The following is a 14,288-nucleotide window of genomic DNA, read 5'->3' as shown; positions in this document are numbered from 1 at the left end:
GATTATTTCCTTTCTGGTGTGGAAGATCAGACTAAGCTGCAACCAGAGAGCATACTAAGACAGAATCTTGACACAGTTACCAAGATAAATCTTTTCTGATGTGGAAGATCAGACTATGCTGCAACCACAGAGCATACTAAAACAGTACCTTGGCTCTGGTACCAATTGTTGCGGAAGCCAAATGTATATAGTGTGAATAAGTCACAACTACTATACCAAAAATTATGACAGCCACCAAATAATAAATAAGACAATAAAGCAACAATAAAGGGAACACTAGAATTTACGAGGTTCGGCTAATTTTGCCTACTCCTCGGACACAACCAATATTTTATTTCACTCCAAAAATACAAGTGAAATAATACTAAAGAGAGAAGATACAAATGCCTTAAATAGATGAGAAGGCAAATGAGAGGTGTGTTTAAATCCTAAACATTAAGCCTTATTTTATAGGGGGAAAATCCCCCCAACCATTCTTTTCCCACCGATGTGGGACAAAAGATTTCTGCCAAACTTAACATTATATTCGTATTTTGGTATTCGCATTTCCGGTTTTATTTTGCTTATGTTTTTTAAATATAATGCATGTGTAAGAAAGTACAGCATCTGTGGCACATCATTGAATGTTATTCTGGTAAGATTCAACCTACTAAATGAAGTTGGGGGGGGGGGGGGGAGGGGCTAATGAACAGATCGAACTTATTAAGGAAATTAAGGTGGATCGTACAAATAGGAACTGATCGCAGTGTAAAAGTTCCATAGAAGCCTGCGCGAAACTGAAATAAAGCATAAAGAGGAGGATAATCAGATAACATGATATTGTTCTCACCTAAGCTATAAGAACCATAGGTTTTTCCATAGCTTGCAAATATGTCCACCTCAGTATATACGGCGCACTGATGGTGGAGTGCCCATGGAATCAAGTAAGAAGTTCTACTTTCTTGATTCATCCAATACAGAAGGAATCTATTTATAGGCAAATTAAAAGAACTTGCTTTTTTAGAAAGTTAAAGACAACTCGTGCATAAAGCACCTCATATTCACACAAGGTAATGACCTTTTAGTGATCGACTAACCACCTTCAGAAAAGAAAATAACTTGCTAAACTTGATGATTTCGTCATATTGTAGCATAATAAGATGCACATGGGGTAGTTATATTACTAATTTCCAAAAAAAAAAAATAGTCATTTATTGATTCTTGTAATTTGTATAATTATGACATTGTCAAAGTTCAATTACTATGATACAATTGTGAAAAAATAAAGTTGATTTTTTGGAAGAGTAAAAATTATAATTAGAAGAAGTTAATTTCTAGAAAGTTATGGTGTAATATCTTGGATATTTGTTGTACTTAAGAAATATTTTGATATTCTAGTATCTTGGTTATTTAAGGAAGATATTAGTAGAAAGTGATAGAATTGTCTAGATTATTTTTGTATCTAAAATCATCCCTAGACAAGTATAAATAAGAGTAGTCTTAGGCATTTCTAATGAAGCCAAATTCAAGAAATTCTTCTTCAATAACAAAGTTCTCCTTTCAAAAATCTGTCTTCTCTTTTCAAGCTTCCTCTTCTTTAATCGAATCATGTCTCCGAATAATAGTCTTCTTCTGCTATTCTTTACATGGTATCAAAGCCATAAGTCGGCTTCTGGATTTCAAGGTCGGGTTAGTAGTTGATTCAACTGATTTCTCTAAATGGATTTGGATGGTCGTGCTAATGGATTGTGGATGGAGTTATTGAACCAGTCCAACTACAAGGTATGGAAAGACTTGTATGGAGTCATACCTTGTTGGTGAGGATTTGTGGAAAGTTGTCAATGGAAGTAACACAAGTCCTCCTACTGACGCACCGCAAAATATCATTGCACGTAAGAAGTGGAAGCATATTAATGTTAAGGCAGAGTTTAACTTAAAGAGGTCTATCTCTCCTAATTTATTTGATCATATTATAAGGTTTAAATTAGCTCATGAAATATGGAGGACCTTCGATCGTCTGTTCAACAAGAAGGATGAAGCTCGGCTACAGATTTTGGAGAATCAGTTAGCTAACACCACTTAAGGTAATCTCTCTATCATCGAGTATTTTTTGAAGGTTAAAAATTTGTGATCCGAAATTTCTCTATTGAATCCGACGAAGCTATCTCTGAAGCACGAATAAAAAGAATTATTATTCGTGGTTTAAAGTCAGAATATATTCCCTTTGTTGCATCGATTCAAGGATGGGTTCAACAACCATCTTTGGAAGAATTTGAGAATTTACTGTCATCACAAGAGCTACTAGCCAAACAGATGGCTGGTGTATCTATCAAAGAAGGGGAAGGAAATGCTCTTGTCACCGATAAGAGGAATTTTAAAGGGAAATCAAGAGATAGAATGCACTTTCAATCCTCAAGTGGTTCATGCTCGCCAGGAAAGAAGGGGGAGTTTTCTAGTAGCAGTAGAAAACTTTTAAAATGTTAGCGTTGTGGCAAAGTCGGACACATAAAAAGATATTGTCGAGCCAAAGAGAGCAATATTCTCAAACCAAGAAAGCTGCTGAAAAAAGAAGAAAAAAAAAGAAGAAGACTGGGGAAAGTGCTTCACAACGGAGACTCGGCAATAAATGCCATGGCTTTCATAAATTTTGAAAGAGACTGGATCGTGGATTCGGGAGATCAATCCAAATTCTCCACCTTTCGCGAATACAACAGACATGATGTTATTGTTACAGTAGATAATACAATCCATAATGTGGAGAAGGAAGGCATTGTTGTGATCAACGAGAAGCAAAAAGACACTATCACTCTCAACAGTGTCTTTCATGTTCCACGTATGAAGAAAATTCTATTTTCAGTTGCAAATGTTGTAGATGCTGAAAACTATTTGCTATTTGGCTCACGTGAGGTGAAGTTCCTCCGATATATCAAGGTGCTCAAGGCAGATATCGTTCACTCAGGTAAGAGAGTTAACGATTTATAAGTCTTATCTGCCTCTAATTCATATATTGAGAAGATGAGTGGCAATGATAATACACATCTTTGGCATGCTAGACTTGGAAATCTAAGCAAGGATAAATTAAAAGCTATGGTAAAGTTGTATCTAGTAAAAAGCTTGCTTAACTTAAGAAATTTTGGTGGAGGAGAGGTTTGTGAAGGATGTCAATATGGAAAGGCACACTGTCTTTCATTTGACAGATCCTTGTCAAGGCGCAATGCCCCACTAAAACTTATTCACAGTGACTTGATGGGGCCAACGAGAACTCCTTCATTCTTAGGCTATTCTTATATGTTAATTTTCATTGATGATTTACTAGATTCACTTGGGTTTATTTTGTGAAGCACAAGTCAGAAGTTTTTAGTAAGTTTGTGGAGTTCAAAGAAATAGTTGAAGGTGAACTCGATTCCAGAATAAGGCGGTTGCGAACTGATAATTGTAGTGAGTTCACGTCAGATAAGTTTCTTTCCTTTATCGTCAGTATGGCATTAAAATAGAGCTGACATGCGCTGATACGCCACAACAAAATGGAGTGACTAAAAGGAAGATCCGACACTTAACTGAGACATGTAAGAGTTGGCTTCATGCCAAGAATTTACCTAGAGCCTTGTGGGCTGAAGGTATTAAATGTGCAGCGTATGTGATTAATAGGATGCCGCTTTCTCCAAACAATATGAAGTCTCCTTATGAATTAATGTGTGGAGAAAAGCCTAGCGTGAAACATCTCAGGGTTTTTGGCTCTATTTGTTATGTTCACATTCCGGATTCTCAATGAAGCAAGTTGGATGCCAAGGCAAGGAAATGCATCTTTATCGGATATGATGAAAGAAAAAAGGGATGGAAGTGTATGGATCCTAAAACTCATCTCTTTGCTGTCTCAAGGGATGTCATATTCGATGAAATCTCTTTGTATTATGGAGTTGCACAAGAAGGGGTAGGTTATAAACCCTTGAACCCTGAAGCATCAAATCTGCCCATTACAAGTACTTCTTTAGATAACACAGTTGTCGAGGAGCTAAGAGAAAGGGGAAGTCTGAGACTTAACGACATGAAACTCAACAAGGAGATGATTTAAATGTTTCAGGAAGGCCAAAAAGAACTATTGTCAAGCCATCTCGTTTTAGAGATGAAAATTTCATCAGCACATACTCATGTTTCTATGCAGGACCAATTGAAAAACCTTTAGTCTTTGTGGAAGCAAGACAAGCCAGAAAAATAGTGCTGAGATCTTTACCGAGACACGTCCTAAAGCATCGGTTGAGTTCTTCCGCGACAAGCTTGGGATAGCTTCCAAAAAATCACTTTAAGGGGGAGCGTGAAGAAATAAAGTTGATTTTTTGGAAGAGTAAAAATTATAATTAGAAGAAGTTTCTAGAAAGTTATGGAGTGTTATCTTGGATATTTGTTGTACTTAAGAAATATCTAGATATTCTAGAATCTTGGATATTTAAGGAAGATATTAGTATATGGTGATAGAATTGTCTAGATTATTTTTGTATCTAGAATCATCCCTAGACAAGTATAAATGGGAGTAGTCTTAAGCACTTGTAATGAAACCAAATTCAATAAAGTCTTTTTCAATAACAAAGTTCTCCTTTCAAAAATCTTTCTTCTCTTTTCAAGTTTCATCTTCTTTAGTTGAATCCTCCAATCTTAGTTAACTATCTTGGGCTAGCAGAAGGTCTATGACTAATAGTCTTCTTATGCTATTCTTTACAATAATTATTTTTATAAAGATCATGCTAAGCACGATGGGAAGTTGCAAGGAATAGAGCCCAATTAAATTTAATGAAAGTATATCTCTCCAGTTGACTTAGAGGATCTCTTGTTTGTATTAGTATAATAAAAGTAAACCTCTCCTTAGTTTTAAGAATGAAACACCAAGGAGCTAATTAACAGGCAAAAAAATGGCTTCTTTTCATGTTGTTAGTTTTAAGAATGAAACACCAAGGAGCTAATTAACTGCTACAACTCATGTTGTTATGTTCCCTTTCATGTCGAAAGGGCATACCATTCCATTCTTTGACCTTGCTCGCCTTCTTCTCAATCGCGGAATAATTTCTATGATCACCATGTTCACCACTCCAGCAAATCATCCTTTCTTCTCCAGCTCCCTTTCTGATACAAACATTAATATCATCAACATCCTTTCATGATCACTGATAGTTTTCTCGGCTGGACTTTAGACTCTGCAAACAAATTTGGTATCCCAAGACTCTCCTATCATACAATTAGCCCATTTGCCACGTGCATGGGACGTTCCTCCAGTTCACTTCTTCGGACAGAATTGTCCGACAATGAGCGTTTTACAGACCCCGACATTTCCTGGATTAAAATCACTAGAAACGATTTTGATTCACCCCTCAGAGAGCGTGAACAAAAGGGCCCCTTTTTCCAGTTTGTCATGGAGTCAATCATAGCCACCTCTAAAAGTTATGGTGTTCTTTTTAACAGCTTTTATGAGCTCGAATGTATTTCTGTAGACTACTTTAATATTAGATGTAGTCCTAGAGCATGGTGCATTGGACCATCTTGTGAGCAACAAAAAGCACATCTAGTTAAATGCTTAGAGAAACCATATTCGCACATCATGAAGTGGCTTGACGGAATGCTACAACAGAGAAAGCCAGTTTTGTACGTTGCATTTGGGACCCAAGCACAGATATCACCTGAACAATTCAAGGAAATTAAAATTGGGTTGGAGAAATCCCAATTCAATTTCTTGTGGGTTGTAAGGAGAAATACTATAGCTGATGACAATGGCATAGGGTTTGAGTTTGAAGATAGAGTGAAGAACAAGGGATTGGTGGTGACAGAGTGGGTTGATCAAAGAGAAATCCTGAGTCACGAGAGCGTTCAAGGGTTTTTAAGCCATTGTGGTTGGAACTCGATAATAGAGAGCATATGCGCAAAGGTTCCAATTCTGGCATGGCATATGATGGCGGAACAACATCTAAATGCTAGACTGGTGGTGGAGGAAATCAAGATTGGGATAAGAGTTGAGACGTGATGAGTCAGTGAGAGGGTTCGTGAATTGGGAAGGTTTGGAAAAGTCGGCAAGGGAGTTGATGGAAGGAGAGAAAGGTAAAGAGGTAAGGAACAAAGTGAAGGAAATCGGGGAAGCTGCCACTAATGTTGTCAAACAAGGTGGATCATCCTGGAAAGCATTGAGTGACTTGATTCTTGAGTTAACACGGGTTTGATCAGTTGTCATGTTTTGCTTGTTGAATTTCTTAACAAATAAATTTATGTTGTACCAATTTCATTTTGATTTTTTTATTACATGTGCCCATTTTATAACTAGTTGGACTTGTAACTATAATCAACGTTATGTGTTATTTACTAAAATAAAAAAATAATTTCACTCCGTACTCTTACATAATTTATAAGTAACAAAAGGGATGGAGTCGATCACTTTAGTAAGTTTTCTGCAACATATTTCAGTACGTGGATTCAAAACTGGCATTTGCGTTTTTTTAAGCCTCCAACAATTCTGCAAAGTCATCAAACATAGAGAAGGTATATATCTAGAAAATATAACTTTGAAACATCTTAATCATATAATTATACATAGATAAAGTTGTTGTACTAAGCTCTCGTTGTGTTTGATGACTTTGCAAAATTGTTGGAGGCTTAAAAAAAGGCAAATGCCAGTTTTGAATCCACGTACTGAAATATGTTGCAGAAAACTTACTAAAGTGATCGACTCCATCCCTTTTGTTACTTATAAATTATGTAAGAGTACAGAGTGAAATTATTTTGTTACTTATAAATTATTTTGCATAAAATTTATGCGTGAGGTATAAGGATTCTTTACAAAGTATTTTTTGTATTTTTTTGCACATTGTATAGGAACATATGGTAGGCTTTTAGTTGACCTAACATCGAGGGCGTATCCAACCATAAAGTATCAAGTTCATCCGAACTTAATATTTTTGATACGGAACATAAATTTATGTATAAGAATTCACTAGAATTACAATAAACTGTAGACATGAACCCATAATTTCAAATATATTATGAGTTAATGCTTTAAACACCTTAAATGTTGAACCCATAAAATTTAAATCTTAGATTCGCATCTGCTAATAGTGAAAAAGAAGAGGGTAAAACAAAATATTACTCATTTGCCGCTGCTATAAAATGGCGATGAGTAGAGTTAAGAAGCAAACGATATTGAAAGATGGGAGTTAGCAATGAACACATCACAGTACATGATTATACCCCATACCATATTTCCGAATAAAGGGCTCGAAAGAGCTATGAAACTCAATTAATTAGCATATCAAAACTGTAAAATGTTATGTTCTCTTTTCTTTCAATGATTTGGCCAAACCAGTCATATGCCTCTTTTTCATTGATGGTGGCCAACACTTTAGGAAGTAGGCGCTTCACCACATTTAAAAATTTTGAAGAAACAATCAACCTCTATTGAACCAGTCATGTAACGAGTCATTTTGAAGATAAAATTAGGTAAATAAAAGCATATTCTTTTAAATAGGTAAAATTTTTAGATGAGATGGTCACACAATTTAATATTACTAATTTCTGGATACGAGAGTTGCGCGTATATGTCACGACCCAAACCGATGGGCTGCGACGGGCACCCGGTACCTTACTCGACCGAGTACCAACGTAACGTATCTTTCATATCATTCTGTAATAGGTAAATAAACTGGAGTAAAGCATGGGGGAATACAAACTTATACATATGAAGTACGGGCTTATAAGACCAAAATAACCACTCGTGTACTGAACATGGGCAGACAAGGCCATACAATCTTTTACGTACATGACATTTGTCTACAGGCCTCTAAGAATACATAATTTTCATAAAGGTCGGGACAGAGTCCCGCCATACCAAACAATGCACGTCTAAATCATACTAACCAAACAAGTAACTCCAAAGTTAATGGAGCGCACCAACAACTTCCGCTGAGCTAATAGCCTACTTGGAGGGCTCTCGACCTGTCTATCGACACCTGCGGGCATGAAACGCAGCATCCCCAGGCAAAAGGGATGTCAGTACGAATAATGTACCGAGTATGTAAGGCACATAAATAAGTACATAATAGACATGGAAGAAATATAGAGTGAATAACTCAACCTGTAAGTATGGAAAACTTTGTAAATCATGAAATACTTAATAGTGTCATGCATATACATATTAATGTCATGTCGTGCATAGGTACATGTTTCATAACATCATCCACTGTGGGCAAAATCACCAACATATACCAGCTGATCCGGTGGTGGTGCGAATATAACGCTATAACCTTTCTCTCTATATATATATATATATATATATATATATATATATATATATATATATATATATATATATATATATATACATATACACATATATAACGCCGTTTGAGTCATGGGTCAATGTACCTGTATAAATGCATAAGAAATACATTAATAAGATTTTCTCGGAATGTTAGAAAACTCAATATGCCTTTCGGATAAACTTTATCAAATATGTATTTTTTAAGACCCATGAATAGATGATAGAGTAATATGACACATGGGGAATCAAGAACATAAGCACTTCTAGTACTTCTATGAATAGAATCATTTATGAAAGCTGTGCATTTACTTGTTTCGTTTGTATCGTATGGATCATGCCAAAAGAAAGAAGGGATAGCCTTAATATACCTGAACCGATTTTCTTGAGAAAAATTGCACTGTACTTCCTTAAAATTGGAAAATCTTATGTTGCTAAGGTGCTAAGAAATTTTGTTGGAATCTCGTTGGATTCACGTTGCTAACGTTGGATCACTGTATGAATTGGAGAAGTCTTTTGAAATTCCTCACATTACTTTAAGTTGGAGAAGTCTTATGAAATTTCTCAAAGTTGTGAGCTTTTCCAGCAGTAACCTTGATTTCTTGATTCAAACATCCATTTCTTAATTCTTTGAAATGTCTTTACTAAGTGGGTGTGGGCCCCACATCTTTGATGACTAAGTCCCATGATTTACCTAAATAAGCGACCTTGGCATGTGACTAATGAGTCAATTATTCAAGACCTCTATGGCTGCCACCTTTTAGCTTATCCATCCTCAACCAATCAACCACCAACATCTTAGTTAATTATTAATCCTCCATTAACCAATAATGACCCAATTATCTATATAATTAAGAATTATCTCAAATTACTTAAAATACTACTCACTTTTAACACACCTTATACACCTTACTATCATGGTCATGTAGTACCTTATATGACAGTGGTCTATAAATACCGGGTATTAACGCTCGGCCCGTATATTATCTCAACACTCCAAACTTGGACGAAAATTCATTTTCTTTGACTTTCTTCCGCTTTCATCTTTACGAATTTACTCATCACTTGTGAAATAGCATAATCCTTATAAAATCCGAATAATCTTTTCCTTGGACCGATGTTAATTACCTTACGACAAATTCAAAGTGCAATACTATAGGGTGCAACATCGTCGTAATTTAATACTGCGAAGCGTAACATCATCGTAATGTAATACTGCAAGGCGTAACAACATCGTAATATAATACTGCATGATGTAACATCATCGTAATATAATATAGCAGGATGTAATATTATCGTAATATAATACGTAACTTATTACTGCAAGACGTAATATTGCGGGGCATAACATCATTCCCCCCTTTGGAATATTCGTCCTCGAATGTTGACTGATGCTCTTATCATTTTCATAACTTATAGCTCTTGTGAATACCTTAATACTCTCCTTGCCATTTAGGCAGTTGTTCTATGAATAAATCCAAAGGCCAGGGCATTCCCCCATTTAGGTCTCTTTCTCATGCCACAACTTGTGGCCCGAATCCTTCCAATCTCGTAACTGTTGCTACCTTCTTTCATGCAGCCTGTACGACTCTAACCTTATAAGTACGCCCATGCGATCCTCTTTCCTTTTTCCTCCATCTTTTAGCCAATCTTTAGGCCTCACTTTGTGAACATATACAGAGCTTGGTGAGATGTCCGTCTGGGCATCTATAAGTATACTGAAGTTCTTTGCTCGATATTTTATCGAATTTACGAATATTGCTATATCAAGCTGTCCCTCTGGCGTCATTAGCTTTACTACCTCTAAGTTGGTCATACTATACCATAACTTTTACTTCGATTTATCGTTACTGAGGTCTGCGACCAAACTCCAGGTTACTTTCGTTGCTTATCCTATATGCATAAGGCTAAGTCCTTTAATGCATTCTCATTACTGTTCATCTTAAGAATGACGACCTAATCTCAGCTCATACTTTGTGACTTTTTTCCATCCATTATGATTCGCCTCAATATTGATCTACAATATACCATTGATAACTTGAAACTTCTTACGTAATACCTTGCCACTAGGGCTTACGTCGCATCGACAAATATTTGAAGTGATTTCCATAATCGTATTTCATTGCATCCCGATGTGATTCACCCTATGTGGGTATTTTAATCCTGTGCAACTCATGAAATCCCCCTCTTCTATTTTTTTTTTTTTGTTTTGTTTTCAAATCATTACTCAATCGAAGGCCCAAATGTTATCCTTTACTTATCACAATTACACCCTCATTCCATTAACAAGGCAATATTCCATTTTTCTAAATGCTATTAGTCTTAGACTCCTTTAAGTTCATTCAGGCTATACTGAACTTTCTATAACTTAGATAAACCATTAGCTCTCTTATTTTCATGAACATAATCCCGAGCACTTATCCATTCTCGCCCCCTTTTCATTTGCCTTTCCTTATCCTTACTTATGTCTTCTTAAAACTTTGTCGCTCTACCATACTTCAGCTTGCGACTTATACATATCCATTTATCCTACTGGCAACCTTTCTTCAACTTGCTTGCACCATACACTTTCTTATGTTATTCTGGAATGTCAAGCGAGACATCATATCATCTCTAACTCTTCTCTACTATCTTAACTAGACCTCTTGGTACTTAGAAACTATAGTCTGGAAGACATGCCGCTGATGATGCCGCTATAATTCTCGGTTATTGAATCCTTGCGCTTCTAGCCTTCTATCCGAAGTATAGACTATTCACAACCTTCTGCATTTGAGTATCTCATACGTTGTTCACATTTACCTTACTTACTTAAAATCTCGCATCATATCTTCTCTCTCCTTCATAACCTCCCCTCCACATAGGTATGATTCACATCACAACTTGAAGCTCTATTATAATACTACAATCCGGTAGGAGCTTCGAAACGACTTATTATGAGGCTATTACTTTTTTAACTGGCTTTATCGTAGAGCTATTATAGAATATGGCTACTGTACTATCTCTCGTGTACCTCTGATATCTAAAAGGTAATCCTGCAGTGTTCTCAATCACGAGATCTATAATATTTTGGGTCCAATAGTCAGATTCCTGATTTACTTCGTTGATGTAACTCTTTAGTTTTCTCCTCCTTCTGATCGGCCTTTACGTCGGCTTAAGTTATCTCCCGATATGTGGTTCATGGTATTAGTTATTCTATTTAGCCTTTCATGGGCAATGAGGAATATGTATGATACAATCCTTTAACAATTTAATCGTTCATTTATGACCTAGCTCAATTCCTTCCTTTAACGTATACCAGAATCTTCTACGGCTATATATGCTACATGTATAAAACTCCGAAGCCTTAAGTGCGTTCATAATGTAATCGACTCTGGATCATTGATTGAATAATTTCTTTCGTTCCATCTTAGCTCTCTTTCAGCGTAAGCTATTACTTTTCCTTGTATTTCTGCCCCTTTGTTGCGTGCATACTTAGCTTATCTTAGTGCCCACACATATTGGAATTTCATACAACCCATATGATCTTGAACTTCATCCTTTGATTCTTTTCTTCTTCCTGTTTATTTGCCATGATAGGTGCCACTTTCTTATAGAGTACATACAATGTTGTTGTGGGATTGTCATTATAAGACCATTTCCTTTTCAGGACATTGTGCTTAGGTTGAAGCCTTCTTCCTTAGTTCCTCAGCTTAGTCTTTCATTGTAGTACTTAGGGAGGATGCTCCAACTCTTGTAAAGCTGTGAGCTTATTATATTGTAAATTTAACGGACCTTATGATGTCCTTCCTTGCCTATATTTATCCATAGTTACTTATCTTTATGCCCTTGTGCTTGTGGGGTTGCTTCTAAATTGACATTTGGACTGTCTTCCCAGTGGAACTCTCTTTTTTATTCCCGTAACACTCATACGGTACCTTTACGAGGCTGATGACATTACTACGAGGCTGAATTCTCCATGTTGGGGTTTACTATATTTATCTTGCATGATCTGCTAATTTGTCTGCAACTTCTTGTCTAGTCATGACTAGGTTCTTCCTGAATCAACTACTAAGTACTCGTTGGCCCATTCCCATATCCATATTCCACGTAATCTTTCTTGGGTTATTTCCTTGTCTTAACTTATCTCACGTACTGGCTCCTTATCTATCAATAACATCCCAGGCAGGAACCCTTACTTCCTCCTTTTTTTGACGTCGTGCTTACATAACGTTGTAGAATCATAGCATATCTGTAACATTTGGATAAGTATAATCTCATCGCTTTATCATTTTTATCGCATTCTTTCTTTATCATTCCATATTCCCCCCTTTAGTGGAGTACTATGACTTGGAGCTGTGACGACCCGCATATAGATATTTTTCATCTTTATCTTTGGCATCCTTTCACATCATCCATGACCCTTATTCGCCTTCCGGTAATCCTTCTGTACCAAAGATTACAAAATTCCTCACTCGCGATAGTGACACTTAGTGTAACTGGCACATACAGTCCCTTAAGCTTAACTTTGCTCATATTGCTTGTTTTAGGGAAGCGTCTCCCTGAATGACCATTCTCTGAATTCATCATGGATCTTCTTCTATTGTCCATTCTATTATTGCCGGAATGCAATATGAAATTCTCATGATGCTGACTATCATCAAATCACTCAGTTCCTAATTCATGTTTAGTTTATCTTGTTCATCAATCCATACTGATCTCTATTACTCTGGGATCTAACTTTTCCTTCTGTTAATCACGTTAGAGTTGCAAACTTATTTCTCGAAATGAGGATACGACTTTATGGCTTATATGCTTTTATTGTCTCAAGGCCTGTCATCTTTCATCTTTTTCTTCACTTAACTGTAGACTCTTAATAATGTCATCATTTTTTTTGACATACCGTTGTCATCCATGTATCACATCTTACTAATAATGCTTCATTAATTCTCTTCTTATCTCCCCCTAATTATCTATGTCTACTGCTTTACTCTGAAAACTCGAACAAAACATTCTTTTGCTTTTGGCTCCCCTTGCTCCATCCCTTGGCTCTTCGAGTTGCCTAACATTCTTTCTTTGGGTACGGGAGCCACACTAAGGTAATATTGATTCATGAAAGGCTTCTAGTGCTCATATCTAGCTTTACTATTTTAGGGTGCACCATCCCGGTGTCTCACTAGGAGATCTATTAGTGCATTTGCAATATCCTTCGGAAATGTCAACTAAAGCAAACAATCCATTCACTATTTTGCGCCACTCTAACCCCACTCGGATCGTAATATCCCATCCTCTTCTTAATCTACACTTGTTAGCCCCCAATATGGTATACTGAGATGGGTGTGGCCAATTATACATACCTCTTTACTGTTGAGGGTAACTCACAATGCTTATATTTTTCTACCAAAACTGTAATACTGATAATCTTCATTAAATGGGTACCTCGTACCCTTCTTCACCTTGCTCCTTTTACTTGCTAAAACTTATGTCTCCCCCCTTATTCTTTTTTACTGTAAGAGTGGATAGGCATTCTTGCCTCAAGGATCCTTATCAAGAAGCTTACAGATCTTAGTATACACACGATTTGCTGAATACCTCATATTTATCCATTATAAGCACGATGCAAAAATTGAGTTCCTTTGACTCAACTTTTCCACAGCTATACCTCTTACCAACCGTCTTTCTAGATGTAGGTATCGTCGTACTATATGTAAGATAGAGTTTACGAAATTGAGTTCTTACAACTGAGCTCTACCACACGATCTAGAGTAGGAAGAAAGAGTGACAATCCTAAATGCCCTGTAGCCTCCTACTTATAAGTGTGGTGCACGACACACCCATAAACAAGACTCTACTAGACACGACTTGTAGACTCCCTACGACAAAACTGCTCTGATACCACTTTTGTCATGACCCAAAATGATGGGTTGCGATGGGCACCCGGTACCTTACTCGACCGAGTACCAACGTAACGTATCTTTCATATCATTCTATAATAGATAAATGAACCGGAGTAAAGCATGAGGGAATAAAAACTTATACATATGAA

The 14,288-nt window shown here is 36.5% G+C and overlaps 1 pseudogene; it reads left to right on the top strand.

Annotated features, from left to right (window-relative positions):
- The first annotated feature begins 4,523 nt into the window (after positions 1–4,523).
- LOC107764378 (UDP-glycosyltransferase 90A1-like) lies at positions 4,524–6,247 on the top strand (annotated as a pseudogene).
- Positions 6,248–14,288: the final 8,041 nt, after the last annotated feature.

This window comes from Nicotiana tabacum, chromosome 5 (genome assembly GCF_000715075.1).
Source record: "Nicotiana tabacum cultivar K326 chromosome 5, ASM71507v2, whole genome shotgun sequence".
NCBI classification, from domain to species: Eukaryota; Viridiplantae; Streptophyta; class Magnoliopsida; order Solanales; family Solanaceae; genus Nicotiana; species Nicotiana tabacum.
Note: the sequence above shows the minus strand (reverse complement) of the source record. Positions and strands in the feature narration are given on the sequence as shown.